General features: G+C 34.8%; 1 protein-coding gene across 1 annotated transcript in view; it reads left to right on the top strand.

Moving 5' to 3' along the window:
- The window catches only part of LOC121733889 (mRNA (2'-O-methyladenosine-N(6)-)-methyltransferase), a 34,204-nt gene that overhangs the window by 3,573 nt on the left and 17,469 nt on the right, over nt 1-13,162 (top strand). The gene's annotated exons all lie outside the window — the stretch shown is intronic.

Here is a 13,162-nt window from a genome sequence, read left to right as displayed (position 1 = left end):
AGTGATTATATTATTAAACATAATATTCTAATGTATTAAAAACAATAAACAAAAACATACTAACAATTAATAAGTATGATTAGTTCTATGGTACAATAAAGTAAAAAATAAAACGCCATCTGTTGAATCGTATTAGAACTAAAATATTCATTGCGTCGATATATTTCTGGATTTTTTATAATATTATACATAAAATATGTTTAAGATTTTTGAAATTTTATTTTAATACACATCCAAGACCCAGGAACATTGAAAACTTTTTGTTCCGCCTGCGGGACTCGAACCCAGGACCCCCGGGATGAGCGCTGGCCACGCGCAATGCGAATTCATTTTCATCGATATTTTCATGGAAATAAGATATTTTCCCACATCAAAATGTAGCCTATGTCCTTTCTCAGACTCTAGAATAACTGTGTACAAAATTTCATTGCAATCGGTTCAGTAGTTTTGGCGTGAAAGCAAGACAGACAGACAGACAGAGATACTTTCGCATTTATAATATTAGTATGGATAACTGTGAGAAATTTCATGCACCTACGTTTCCCCATTTTTCGTAAAAAGGGTTACAAAGTTTTTCTCTCACGTATTAATATAATATAGATTATCTCTTATGGATATCCCACAATAACAGTTTTTGCCATTTACTTCTAACTTCAAGTAATGGGTAATTTTCGAAGCGATTTTAACCAATACGGCAATTATAATCCATGAATATTTTCGAAGATATTACAGATTTAAAAATTGCGGTACGTAGCTTTTGCGGCAGTACCGACCAATGCGGGCCACGGGTAGTAATGAATATAATGCCTGTTTTCACCAACGGTCTCCTAACGCTAAGTGTTCCCTAGCGATCTTTGCGGGTCAAATATCTCCTATAACAAACACATTTAAAAAAAAGTAATGTTTTGCAAAAGTTCTTACGCCCTAAGGACGAACGTGACACACAAAAATTCGTGACATCTTGAAGGATATGTAGGGTACATATCCTTCAAGATTTGCTTACCACTTAGCGTTAGGCTCATTCACGGCCAAATCAGACATCAATTATTTAAAATCAAAACTACTGAATCGATTTTAAATTTTTTTTCAGTGACATAGGCTCTAATATATTTATACCCTGTATCTTGTCCACACACAAGCAGCCCTCACTAATACAGGCTATGGATCGGGAACGGACTCTGGCGTCCTCACAATCCATGAAGCTCAGGGATTAACGAGTCCCTCGCTGATCATCATACAGACCAAGTCCCGAAAGCTGGCAATCCATGACAGCGTTCCTCATGCAGTTGTAGCCATATCCCGGCACACTATTACCTGTGTCTATTACACTGACACTGATGGAGACGCTGTGGCAAGCTTCATAAAAAGAGCCACGGAGGTGTCAATCGAACACATAAAAGATTATAACATAAAAATGGCTATAAAAGACAGGAACGATAAAGTCCTAAGCCACATGGCGGGTAGATTCGACACAGAACGATATCTCTTTAACACCCTAGAAACTCCACCCAGCTTGAGTGACCCCTCTCCACCAAGCCAATGTCACAACATCTAAAGGCAAAGGGTGGAGCAGCATAAAATCTAAGGAAATCGGAAAATGTCGGACCTACTGGCCGCCACACCGACTGGGACCTCACCGTTCAAAACATTAATGTTATTATTATGTAATTTATAAAAAAATAAATATATATAATAAAATAACAATAAAAAGATATGGACGAAGTCCATAGACGGCCACAATTTTATAATAAAAAATTAAAAAATTAAAAAAATAATATACCCGTGCGAAGCCGGAGCGGGTCGCTAGTGTACATATATATATAGGATTTGGACAAAACCTGTTTTAAAAATATTAAATAATACTAGTCAGGGAGCCTAGAACAATTTTTGGTTGACTACGGTACCCTAAAACGGAACACTAACCAGCTTATTTTTTGTATATTGGTAGGTTAATAGTTGTATAATTTATAAGAGTAACATTGTCCTACAAATAGAACAATCCATATTTTAGGACCATTTAATCAAAGTATGAAATCCTTTCTAACTCTGTTAGCTACCACAAGATTTTTCGCAGATAAAAATGTTGTTTGTCTTATCAAAATGAAGCTACTCACAAAAAATTAGCTTTATAGTAATAAAAAAAATCTAGGGCTATACTAGACTATAGCAAAAAAAATCGGAAAATTGGTTGAAAAATCGGAAGGAATGGATGGGAATGAAGTGGATAGAAATGAAGATTTGGCGTTTAATTTAAATTTTTGTTGCATTCTTACAGGGGCGTGCACTCCTTGTAGGCAGAAATGCAGTGCATTACTTGCCATTCACAGATAATATTATATAATATGTATATATAGACTCATGAATCATGACGTTAATTATTAAATATTAATAGTAAAAAATATAGTAGGAAAAATGAATACATTTAAAACGCCTAAATTTATAAAATAGAACCAATTAATTTGCGAGTAATTAAAGATTAAGTTAGGTACACGCGCGAACGGGATGGCTCAAGTTCAAGGCATGCACTCCAACGCGCGGCATGCCCTGCCATTATGTGGGCATTTTCAAAAAAATGTGTACCCCTGGTTTTTACCTTGTCCCTTGACTTCGTGATTATTTGTAAAAAATTACATACTAACATTTTGTATTTTTAATGTAGGAGCAAAAACAAGTTTTCTTTTATTAAAATACATTCACGTTTGTATAAAATTTTATTTAGTATGAGATTTATAAGGGTTTTTAAGTACCGAAAACTATTAAATTCACCTGTCCCCTTCCCAGAAGTTGTAACAAATCTTTAATAACTATTTTTTTTCTTAAAGTAAGTTACTTAAAAAACATATGTTAGATTCCTAAATACTTAATGTATCAATTGAATGTCTTGTTAATGAAAAATCTAACGTAATTTAACTACAAATCAATTAAAATTATAATCATGAAAAAACAACCCGACCGGAATGTTCGGTTTAGTGACCGTTTTTTTTTTAGTTTTATAAACATACTACAAAAATATTTTCGGCACTAAATGATAGCACTATATTTCATTGTACATCGAGAAAATCCAATTTGAATTTAGTAGTTAAAAATCTGCTACAAGACGCGGACGCAGGTTGGACGGTTCTTCAGGAACGGTTTATTTGTTCAGATAAGTGACCATATTTTGTAAGCATTATTATACTTTCTCCAACTGTTTTTACTGTTGACACGTTGCAAAATTAGCTTAGTATTTAGTATAAAAAATGAAATTGTGATAACTATTATCGGTTATTTACAAACACTTTAAAAGTAAAAGAAAGTAATATTACGTGACTTCCAATTTGTGACTTTTCGTATGGTGACATATAATGGAACGGACAAGTCACAACAGGCGGAAAGCATTAGGCTTAGGTCACATTTTAAATAAATTATTTTTTTATTCACAGATTTTATTAAGAAAATTGGAGATTTTTAAACTGGTACTATTAACGTACAAATATATTTTTTATTACTTATGTGTTAAAATGACGCCGCGTTAAAGTAAAAAACCGTTTTGGATATGTTTTAGATTGCTAGTTTTCTATGAAAGGTCGGCCCGGCCTCTCACAGAAAACAAGCGATGGAACAGCAAAAAATGGAAAGGGCGTAAGCGACAAAATAGTTTTGTCGCGTAATTTAAAAACCATAAATACATTTCATATAAGCTATGGGCAAATTAAAGTGTATGCTTGAACAAATCCATGTACATTATTGGAAGCTTAAATCACTCTCCTCTGTTGGAAAAATAGGAATCCTTTTTTTTAGACAGGTCTATTTGATTGATTATTCTGTGTTATAAAAGTTGACCAATGGTGTTATGCTATGGGTAAAACAAAGACAAAGACATGATAAATACTGACAATGAACTTTAATTTCTTAGCTTTAGTCATTGAAAAATCGATATCGCTACAGCCAAATTATCAAGGCGTCGCCTTTACTTAACAATAACAAATATTTAAAATTTAAGTACTTACCTAAAAGTTTTATTTTTTAAATAATTTTGATTTTATTTTCACTACTTTTCTGTCAGTAAAGTTGAAAATCATTTTGTGTCATTGATATTTTTAGATTTATAATAACTAGACATCGGATTATATGCATTTGCATACTTGCATATGCAAATGCATATAATGTCACTTTTTAGGCGATAGTGCATATTTTGGCAATTTTGCATATTTCGGTAGTTTAACTTCCATGGGCATTAAGATGGCAATCGGAAAATGTTGGTAGACAATTATTATTGGCGTATAATAAATAAATAAAAACTAAAAAGTCTTTATTTCAAGAAATTAAAAATCCTGGATTTTATGAAATTATAAAAATTGGCGCTTTTATTAATGTCACTACCGGAAAAGTCTTCAAAAAAATAATACATTTTAATATTAAGTGACTTTTGATTGTGCATATTTCGACCATTTTTCGTGCATATTTGCATGGATATTTCGGCACTTTGATCGTGCATATAATCCGATGTCATTAATAACTTAGGAATTCGTAGACATGTGAACACATCTTTATGATTATGAGATGTTCGTCCCTCTAATTAATGAAGTTAAATCTATTAAATCAAAGATTTTTTTACTTTTATAAATAGTGCAACAATAAAAATGTTTAAATAAAAGGTTTTTGTGTTATAAAAACTTCTTTAAATATGTTAAATATTACTTACTCATGTAAAAAAAATGAAAAATAACCTAGTGGGTAGGTCACATAGTCACACTATGGATTAAAAATAATTGCTACTCTTGTTGATCCTTGAAATTATTAGATAATTTTTTTTAAAAAACAACTAGTAAGATGTAGATAAACAGTAAATTTTTGCATGCTGCTGCTGCCAGCATCACCTGAATTCTATAGGAGCCAAGCTCCATATGAACCCAAAGTGGAGGTTTCATGTTTGAACTCATATTGACGGCCTTATCCAAAAGGACATTCCTAGATGGTATTCATTGGGATATAATAATATAATCCTGTTGATAGGAATTATTCTGCACTATAACCAACACAAGTTTAAAAAGCATGAAATAAAATTAAATTAAGAAATTAAAAAATAACCCGCCATAGAACTTTAAAAAGTAATGAAATAATATATTTAACTGACTTTAAGTTTAAATAATTCCTACGTGTAAAGTGATATTTTAGTCCATACCTAATTGTTGTCAAGGTGTGTCAGGGGACCGCTAATGTAGATGTTTGATTTCACATAACATTATAGTTTAAGAGTCAGTTCACAGCGAACTGAATCGAGACAATCAGTGCCATGGCGATACAAAATGCAAAAGACACTGTTGGCGGTCCCCCGACACACCAAGTGACAGCAATTATGGACTAAAATATCACTTTACACTTAGGAATTATTTAACCTTAAAGTCAGTAAAATATATTATTTCATTACTTTTTAAAGTTCTTTGGCGGGGGATTTTTTTTAATTTCGTAACTTAATTTTATATATAAATGTTTAATTTAATTTTATATATAAACGGCTTAAGTAGTATTTTTAGCATTTTGATATCTTAGTGGAAAGCACCCCAAGTAATAAATAATATTTGAAATATAGTTGTGGAGTTCTGGTTGAAATTCAGTGGGTTTTCAAGTTGCTTTAGGGGGAAATTTTTTGAAGAGTTGGTATCACTGGAGCCGCGGCTGAAGGCTTGGCCGACGCTCGGGTCTCGGCATTCCCGATAGTCTTGTTATAATAATAAGTAACTACCTCAAAAACCGTAAATTTCGTTTTAGAGTCGAAGGCATTCTGTCTTCACTTAGAGATCTAGAGGCTGGAGTACCGCAAGGCTCGGTTCTCTCCCCGACCCTCTACAATCTCTACACGTCCGATTTGCCCACCCACCCTCGAGTACAAAAAGCGCTATTCGCGGACGACACGGCCCTTTTCTTTGCTCATCGCCAAATAGCTTTCGCGTCCAAAAAACTCCAAGAAGCAGTTACCGAACTCGGTAAATGGTTCGCTAAATGGAGAATTGAACTAAACCCCGACAAAAGTCACGCTATATTATTTAACGGACTAAAACGTAAGAAAATGCAACCTATTAGTCTGCACGGAAAATTAATTCCCGAAGTCACGGCTGTCAAATACTTAGGAGTAGTACTAAACAAGTCGATGTCATTCACGAACCATATATCGAATACCGTACGTAAAGCGAAATTTGTATTATACAAATTATATCCTTTACTCAACGCAAGTAGCAAAATGTCCTTAAGACATAAGCTCACCTTATACAAAACATGTATAAGAACGATACTCACTTATGCGTGCGTCTCTTTCGCACACATAAGTGACAATCAGATGAACCAATTGCAACGAGTACAAAACCGTTCTTTGCGCATGGCAACAGGTGCCCCCCGTTACATGCGAAACATCGACTTGCATAGAGACTGCGAGCTTATCACTATCAAAGCCTATATCAAAGAACTCTCAGAGAGATTCTTTGAGAAAGGCAAAGTACATCCCAATCCGCTCATTCGTAAGGCTGTGGACTACGAACATGACGCATCATTCCGATACCCCTTCAGACGGCCTAAGCATATCTTAGCCGACCCTGTAGACCCCATCACAGAATACGTAACGTACTGTGTACAGTTACGTAAACACAAATCACACTCACCCGCGTGGTTAGTACTGCACCGGGGCCGACGCCGGCGCCTTCCCCGAGGATTTAACACGACCCGAACGACAAACAGACAGACCGACCGAAATCCGGTGCCGAGCTCGATCCCGGGTTCGAGTTCGCATGCGGATAGCATAGGAACACACCTAAATCATGACCGCGACCGCGACATTGTCGTAGAGAGCTCTACCAATTACTTTGACATTAGAACATACACGCGTATGTCACCCCAACCGGACTCGGAAGGGGAGAGGGACTAGTAAGGTTTATATACTTAGCAGAAATGTTTTGTGTTTTGGGAGGCCATGATGAAATTGATTTTTTCATGTGATTGAACACTGTTACATATACTTAATGATATTATTTTTGGTTGCGCCAGTATATTTATAATTTTCTAAGAATATTTTTTGATTTTAACATTTGAAAGATTGTACATTTTACAGATTAATATTAATAAGTGCGTTTTTTGATTGTGTCTAAAGTAGGGTATGTTATTCGAATATTCGAATACTCGTTTTATTCGAATATTCGACGATTTTATTATTCGAATATTCGCCAAATTATTTTTCGAATAATTCGAATAGTAAAAATATTTTTTATTTTTGTTTCAAATGCTATCAAACATAAACATGGAATAAGAACATAATTAAGTTTATTTCAGAAAAATAATGTTATTTATGAATATTCTACATCTTTAATGATAATATTATAATATATACAGGGTGCAATTTAACCTTCCTGCCAAATTTGGATATATTGATCCTTGTTAAAAATAAAAATACACGTATTTCTTCTTTTATAATCACTCAGTACTAAAATTTTGAGAAATAGCCTCCGAAAGTTATCCTACCAAACACCACAAAATATGGAGTCATGCGCGGCCCGGCCCCGCCCCGCCCTTCCATTGTCATTCTTGCAGTGACGGATTAAGACTACTTGATGCCCTAAGCAATCCATGGCAGTGGGCCCCCCTATCCGTATCTCAACTAGAATCGGTCTTTGAACCTTTACTCTTCTGGTGCCTCAGGAAATTTCTTAATTTGATTAAGGACTAATCCGTCACTGCATTCTTGTTATTATCATAAGTTGCGAATTTTCCCTTCATACTTTGACGGGCTTAGAGCCGTCAAATGTAAAGGACGTAGACAGGTATGTTTAGAATAAAATTAATTGATACACATCAAAAGAATGGAAAATTACAACTTTTTAATTACAAAAAATAAGCACTTTAGAAATTACTCAAATTTATAATAAATCTAAATCACATCCTTTGCATTTAGGCGTATTTAAAAAATTCAATTAACTTATGTAATGTACACAGTGCAACTAATTCAAAACAAAACACCACCTCTAAATCTTATTTACTTCCATCTTGTCTACACTTAATATAGTTCAAACTGCAATCCGTTTTGCTCTAACCAGAGTCTAGCGCGTTTTGCACATTGTCTTAAAGACTTTAAAAGTTTGTTAACCACAATTTTGTCACTTTTAACCTCGTCAGAGGCATGTCTTCAAGGCTGGCTAGGCGTGTGCAGGTGTTGCGAAGTGCGAACTGTCCATAATCCGAGTCTTTGATTGTTTCGCGATTCAGATTCAGGGTACAGCTGCTGCATTCGAGAATCATCAATCAGCTGTTACGAAGATGAGGAAGGCTTTCTTGCTCGTACAGTCTCTGGGTTCCGCGTAAACTTTCGCCACTCAAAATGTAGCACCTCCACCTATGCCTCCACATTTCATAACACTCGATTGTGGTTAGGGTACATTGTAACAGACACTAATTAAAGCGCGGGGGCCGGGGGGGCCGTGACAAACAAAATATTAATTACGTGTTAGCTATATGCCGGCTCTTGATATAGGCGAACGCGTTGGCCAACGCGTCTGCAGACGCGTTGGCAGTGCGCTTGCAACGGCGTTTGTGAGTAATCCACACATAGGAAGGTCGTTCAGTATGCTTTGGATCGCGCCAATGTGCGGACGGATTCAAAATGGATGTTTAGTCGCTAACAGCTGCAGCTGTTTATTTATTCACAGCTTATAATTACTTTGTAAATGTGGACAAGAAAAAGTTTTTAAAGAGTATTCTGGAAATAAATAAATAAAAGGCGAGAAAACGTAACAAACAAAGAAATAAACTCACTTTTACATAATATTTTATAATATTAAAATAATATAAGTAATTATTTTATTACCTACTTATTATTTATTAAATTATTACATACAAAAATTATTACATATTATAATAATTATCATAATTATAACTCCGGGCAAACTGATCGCGCGGCCTATGTGTGGATGGAGCGCGAAGCTTGCGACAAATGTCCTTTGATCTTTTGCCGACATTTCCGACCCGCGCGGCAAGCTCGCAGATGCGTCGGCCAACGTCTAAATACCTACGGCCAACGCGCGAACGCCCGTTCTACACATTGGGCCAACGCGTCTGCAGACGCGTTGGCCAACGCGTTCGCCTATATCAAGAGCCGGCAATACAACTACGCGCGTGGTACTAAACGGTCGCCGGCGACCGGCGCGGCGGGCGGCGGGCCTCCCGCCTCCTACCCCGCGCGTCACCCCTGCTTTACCCCTACGCATAACCGGTCTTCCGACTGGATTATGAACTTAAGAAGTGACCATTATGCATCGATTTTTTTTTTGGGTCAAAATGTTATTGTAAAAAAATTAACACCCTATTTTTTTGGTTAATGAACTCACCTAATGATACCTAAGCCCCAAACAAAATTTGGCAGGTAGGTTTAATTGCACCCTGTATAAGGGTGCTTTCACAAAAATAGGGTAACTTTTGAAGGTATTTTGTCTTCATCATATTTAATTTGTTATTAAATTCCCTGTTAGTGTACATGATAGGTGATCAATTAATTGTGTCTTATCTAAAAGGGCCAGTCACTTTATGCTATATTTAGGAATTTTTTTAGAGTTTTGCTGATTTACGCATCTAGGGACTGACAACTTTAAACCCTTCATGCGTGAGTCTGACTCGTACTTAGCCGATTTTATTATTTTTAGGACAACGTCGGGTCGAAACTTCTTATAGGATATATGAAGAGTGGAACTGTATCATAAAAGTATATATTTTTCAACATTTGGGCCAGACTAAAGCTGTTTGTTTGACTGCCCTTGATGAGTTTCAGCTTTTGATATAATATTTTTAATAATTGTTTTTCTTCAGTCTTTTATATTTTTTCTGTTGAAGAGGCTTCAACTATATATATATTATGTATTTCGTTATAGTACTGATGTTTTCATACTAAACGCCAGTCCGAGCGCCTTTAGAAGCTAGGGCCTGATGGTCTAGGGACTGATTATTTGGAATAAAATTGAACTTAAAATTCTGTTGCAAATAACATTATAAAGTCTAATATGATATTGTGAACAATGCCGACGTATTACATATAAAATATATTGATTAATTCATAAGAATTTAATATCAATAAACAACAAAATTACTTATCTAGAGATTGAACAAGTGACTGGAATTACTACGTGGTGGCCCACAAACTTTCATTTTTGCACTGATTTATAAAATGACCGCCGCAGAGCGAGTGTTGTCAGAGAATAACTTCATGTAATGCTCTTAAATTCACCAACACTATTCAACGCACATTCTAATGATGTCGCGAAATTTTAAAATTCGTAAGTGGCTAGGGCCTGGCGAATAAAGTTGAGGACACTAAACTCATTCGAGAAAAAATAATGATTGTTTATTTTAACTACAAAATACTCAATATTTAGCTGCGAGTACTTAAACATTTTAAAAAATATTAATAAATATAAGAATGAACATAGTAATTTTTTAAATATGGATTCTTAAATACAAAATTTCGGAGAACGGACATGCCTACGGCCTGTCATTTGGGACATTTAAAACATATTTTAAATATCTAGTATAATGTTACTTTTAATATAATTTGGGGGATAAATTAAACACATTGTAAACTATTATTTAGCAATTGTGGTAGTAAATAATATATATATATTGATTTTAACTGAAATGTGCTGCGGAAACGAAGTTTCCCTATTTTTGTGAAACCACCCATAAATCTGTTTTTAGTCTAACTAATGACCGAATACGACCATTCATCGTCGCCGTTGACCATGTTTTAGAAATGTCTAATAAATTCATTTGCATGTTTTTAGGCAAAATAACGATTTTGCCTGAAGACATGAAAATGAAAATATTATAAACTCCTTTCAGTCATGGATTTCAGTATCGTCAGTAATGGTCGCTCACGATCTGTATCCATTGACTTCTTTCAAGCATAATCACATGAGAAAAGTATAAGGTGCTACGATCGAAAACGGTTTACACTTTACAGCATTTCTTTTATTGCCCAGCTGTAACCTTAAAATATACATTTTTAAAGTGTTTAACGATAAAAATTAACTTTGTCATTTACAAAGCTTTATGTTAATAAAAGTAAAAATTAGAATTGCTTACTTCGTAGTATTAACAAAATAGGTTGTACATGGTTGTACGAAGTTTTTTGTTACTTTTCTTCAGAGTTTTTAGCATTTTTCAAAAATTTTGAATTATTCGAATAATATTCGAATTATTCGAAAACTTTTGTAAAATATTCGAATTATTCGAATAGTAAATTAGTCGAATAATAACATTCCCTAGTCTAAAGGCAGGTGTGTACCCGAGTTACAACAATTAAACCACCAAAAAGGAAATGTAAGTAACTCGAAAGTTTAATGTTAAAAGTTATACTGCATATACATATAACTGACTGTGTACACCATTAAATTATATTGTTTTCCTTGCATATTATTTCGTAATTGTAGTTCAGTGTGGACTGATTCAGGATATTCAGATTTAAATAATTTCTATAACGCGGCAAAGACGCATGACCATTCAGAACAACATCTGGAGGCTTGCTCGCGTACTTTTGTATTTAGTTATTGATGTTCTCGATAGATGGCGCACTTAAAATTGCCGTCGCTGGCTAGATCGCGCTATTAAGATTTTTTCCGACCATATAATATAAATAGGCCATGGTAAACATTTATAGGCTGGATTCATCTTGCAATTAGCAGTACCATTTAAGGTTAGACTTTGTTCAGTGACCGACTACTCTGCATACCCTGTGTCATATTCTTGTGCACGCCCCTGCATTCTTATATTTTTCAAAAGCCATGTGACAGGTAGCAGCCTTTAGAAGGTATTTCAATAGCCTTTATCATAATGTATTATATTTTTATAATACATTATGATAAAGGCTATTATGATAAAGGCTAATCACTAGCAACAAAAGTCATAGGCAATGGATAGTAATGAAAGCTTACCCGTGACAAGACGAGAATTTGCAACTATGTTTTCTCCGAGAAACAATGCGCACATCTTATCTCGCCTATAATGTATGGCAGACATGGTGGCGGGGGGACGCGAAACAAACATGTTTCGAAAATTATATGACTATTAATCTATAAATATACAAAAAATCAGCTCGTTAGGGTTCCAATATAGGCTTCTGTAATCAACGAAACTTGGTTGACTACTGAACTTGGTTGAAAACGGAACCCTAACAAGCTGATTTTTTGTATATTGATAGGTTAATAGTTATATAATTTAAGAGTAACATTGTCCTATAAATAAAACAATCCATATTTTAGGACCATCAAGTCAAAGTATAAAATCCTTTCTATTTCTGTTAGCTACCTTTTTCAAGATTTTTTGCAGATAAAAATGTCGTTCGTCTTACCAAAATGAAGCTACTCACAAAAAAATTGCTTGATAGTAATAAAAAAAACTGTTCTAGGCTCCAGGGCCGTAGCTAGGGGGGGCATAGTGGGGCAATGCCCTACCTTAAAATCACAATGCCCTACCTTAAAAATACCAATAATCGGCCAAGTGCGAGTCGGACCCGCGCACGAAGGGTTATACCGCGCACGTACCGTTATAGAGCAAAAATAGTATGGGACCTACCTACCTACCTAACCCTTAATTTTTTTTTTAACTTTTATTATTAGGTATTTAATAAATTACATATATTATTAAGGCCTTTGTGAAAATTTCAAGTGCCTACCTGTTGTCATCATTGATAGTTAAGCAAAAAATGTTAGAAAAATCACGTTTGTTGTATGGGAGCCCTCCTTAAATATTTAATTTATTTTGTTTTTAGTATTTGTTGTTATAGCGGCAACAGAAATACATAATCTGTGAAAATTTCATTTCTCTAGCTATTACCGTTTTTGAGTTACAGCCTGGAAACAGACGGACAGACATCGAAGTCTCAGTAATAGGGTCCCGTTTTTACCCTTTGGGTACGGAACCCTAAAAAGGAAGACCTAAAGGACTTGCATTACAGGTATTAGACAACAGAAATATACTTTATTCTTATATAAACTATACATTATATAGTTAAGATTTTTATTATACCTTTAAAAACTTTTTGTTTCGTTGGCAGGATTCGAACCCGCGACCCCCGGATTAAGCTGCCACACGCCCAACCATTGGGCCACAGAAGTCGTCGATAATAATTCTTTGTTCTGTGTATAGATGGCATTTG

This window comes from Aricia agestis, chromosome 1, assembly GCF_905147365.1.
Source record: "Aricia agestis chromosome 1, ilAriAges1.1, whole genome shotgun sequence".
Classification (NCBI taxonomy): Eukaryota; Metazoa; Arthropoda; class Insecta; order Lepidoptera; family Lycaenidae; genus Aricia; species Aricia agestis.
Note: the sequence above shows the minus strand (reverse complement) of the source record. Positions and strands in the feature narration are given on the sequence as shown.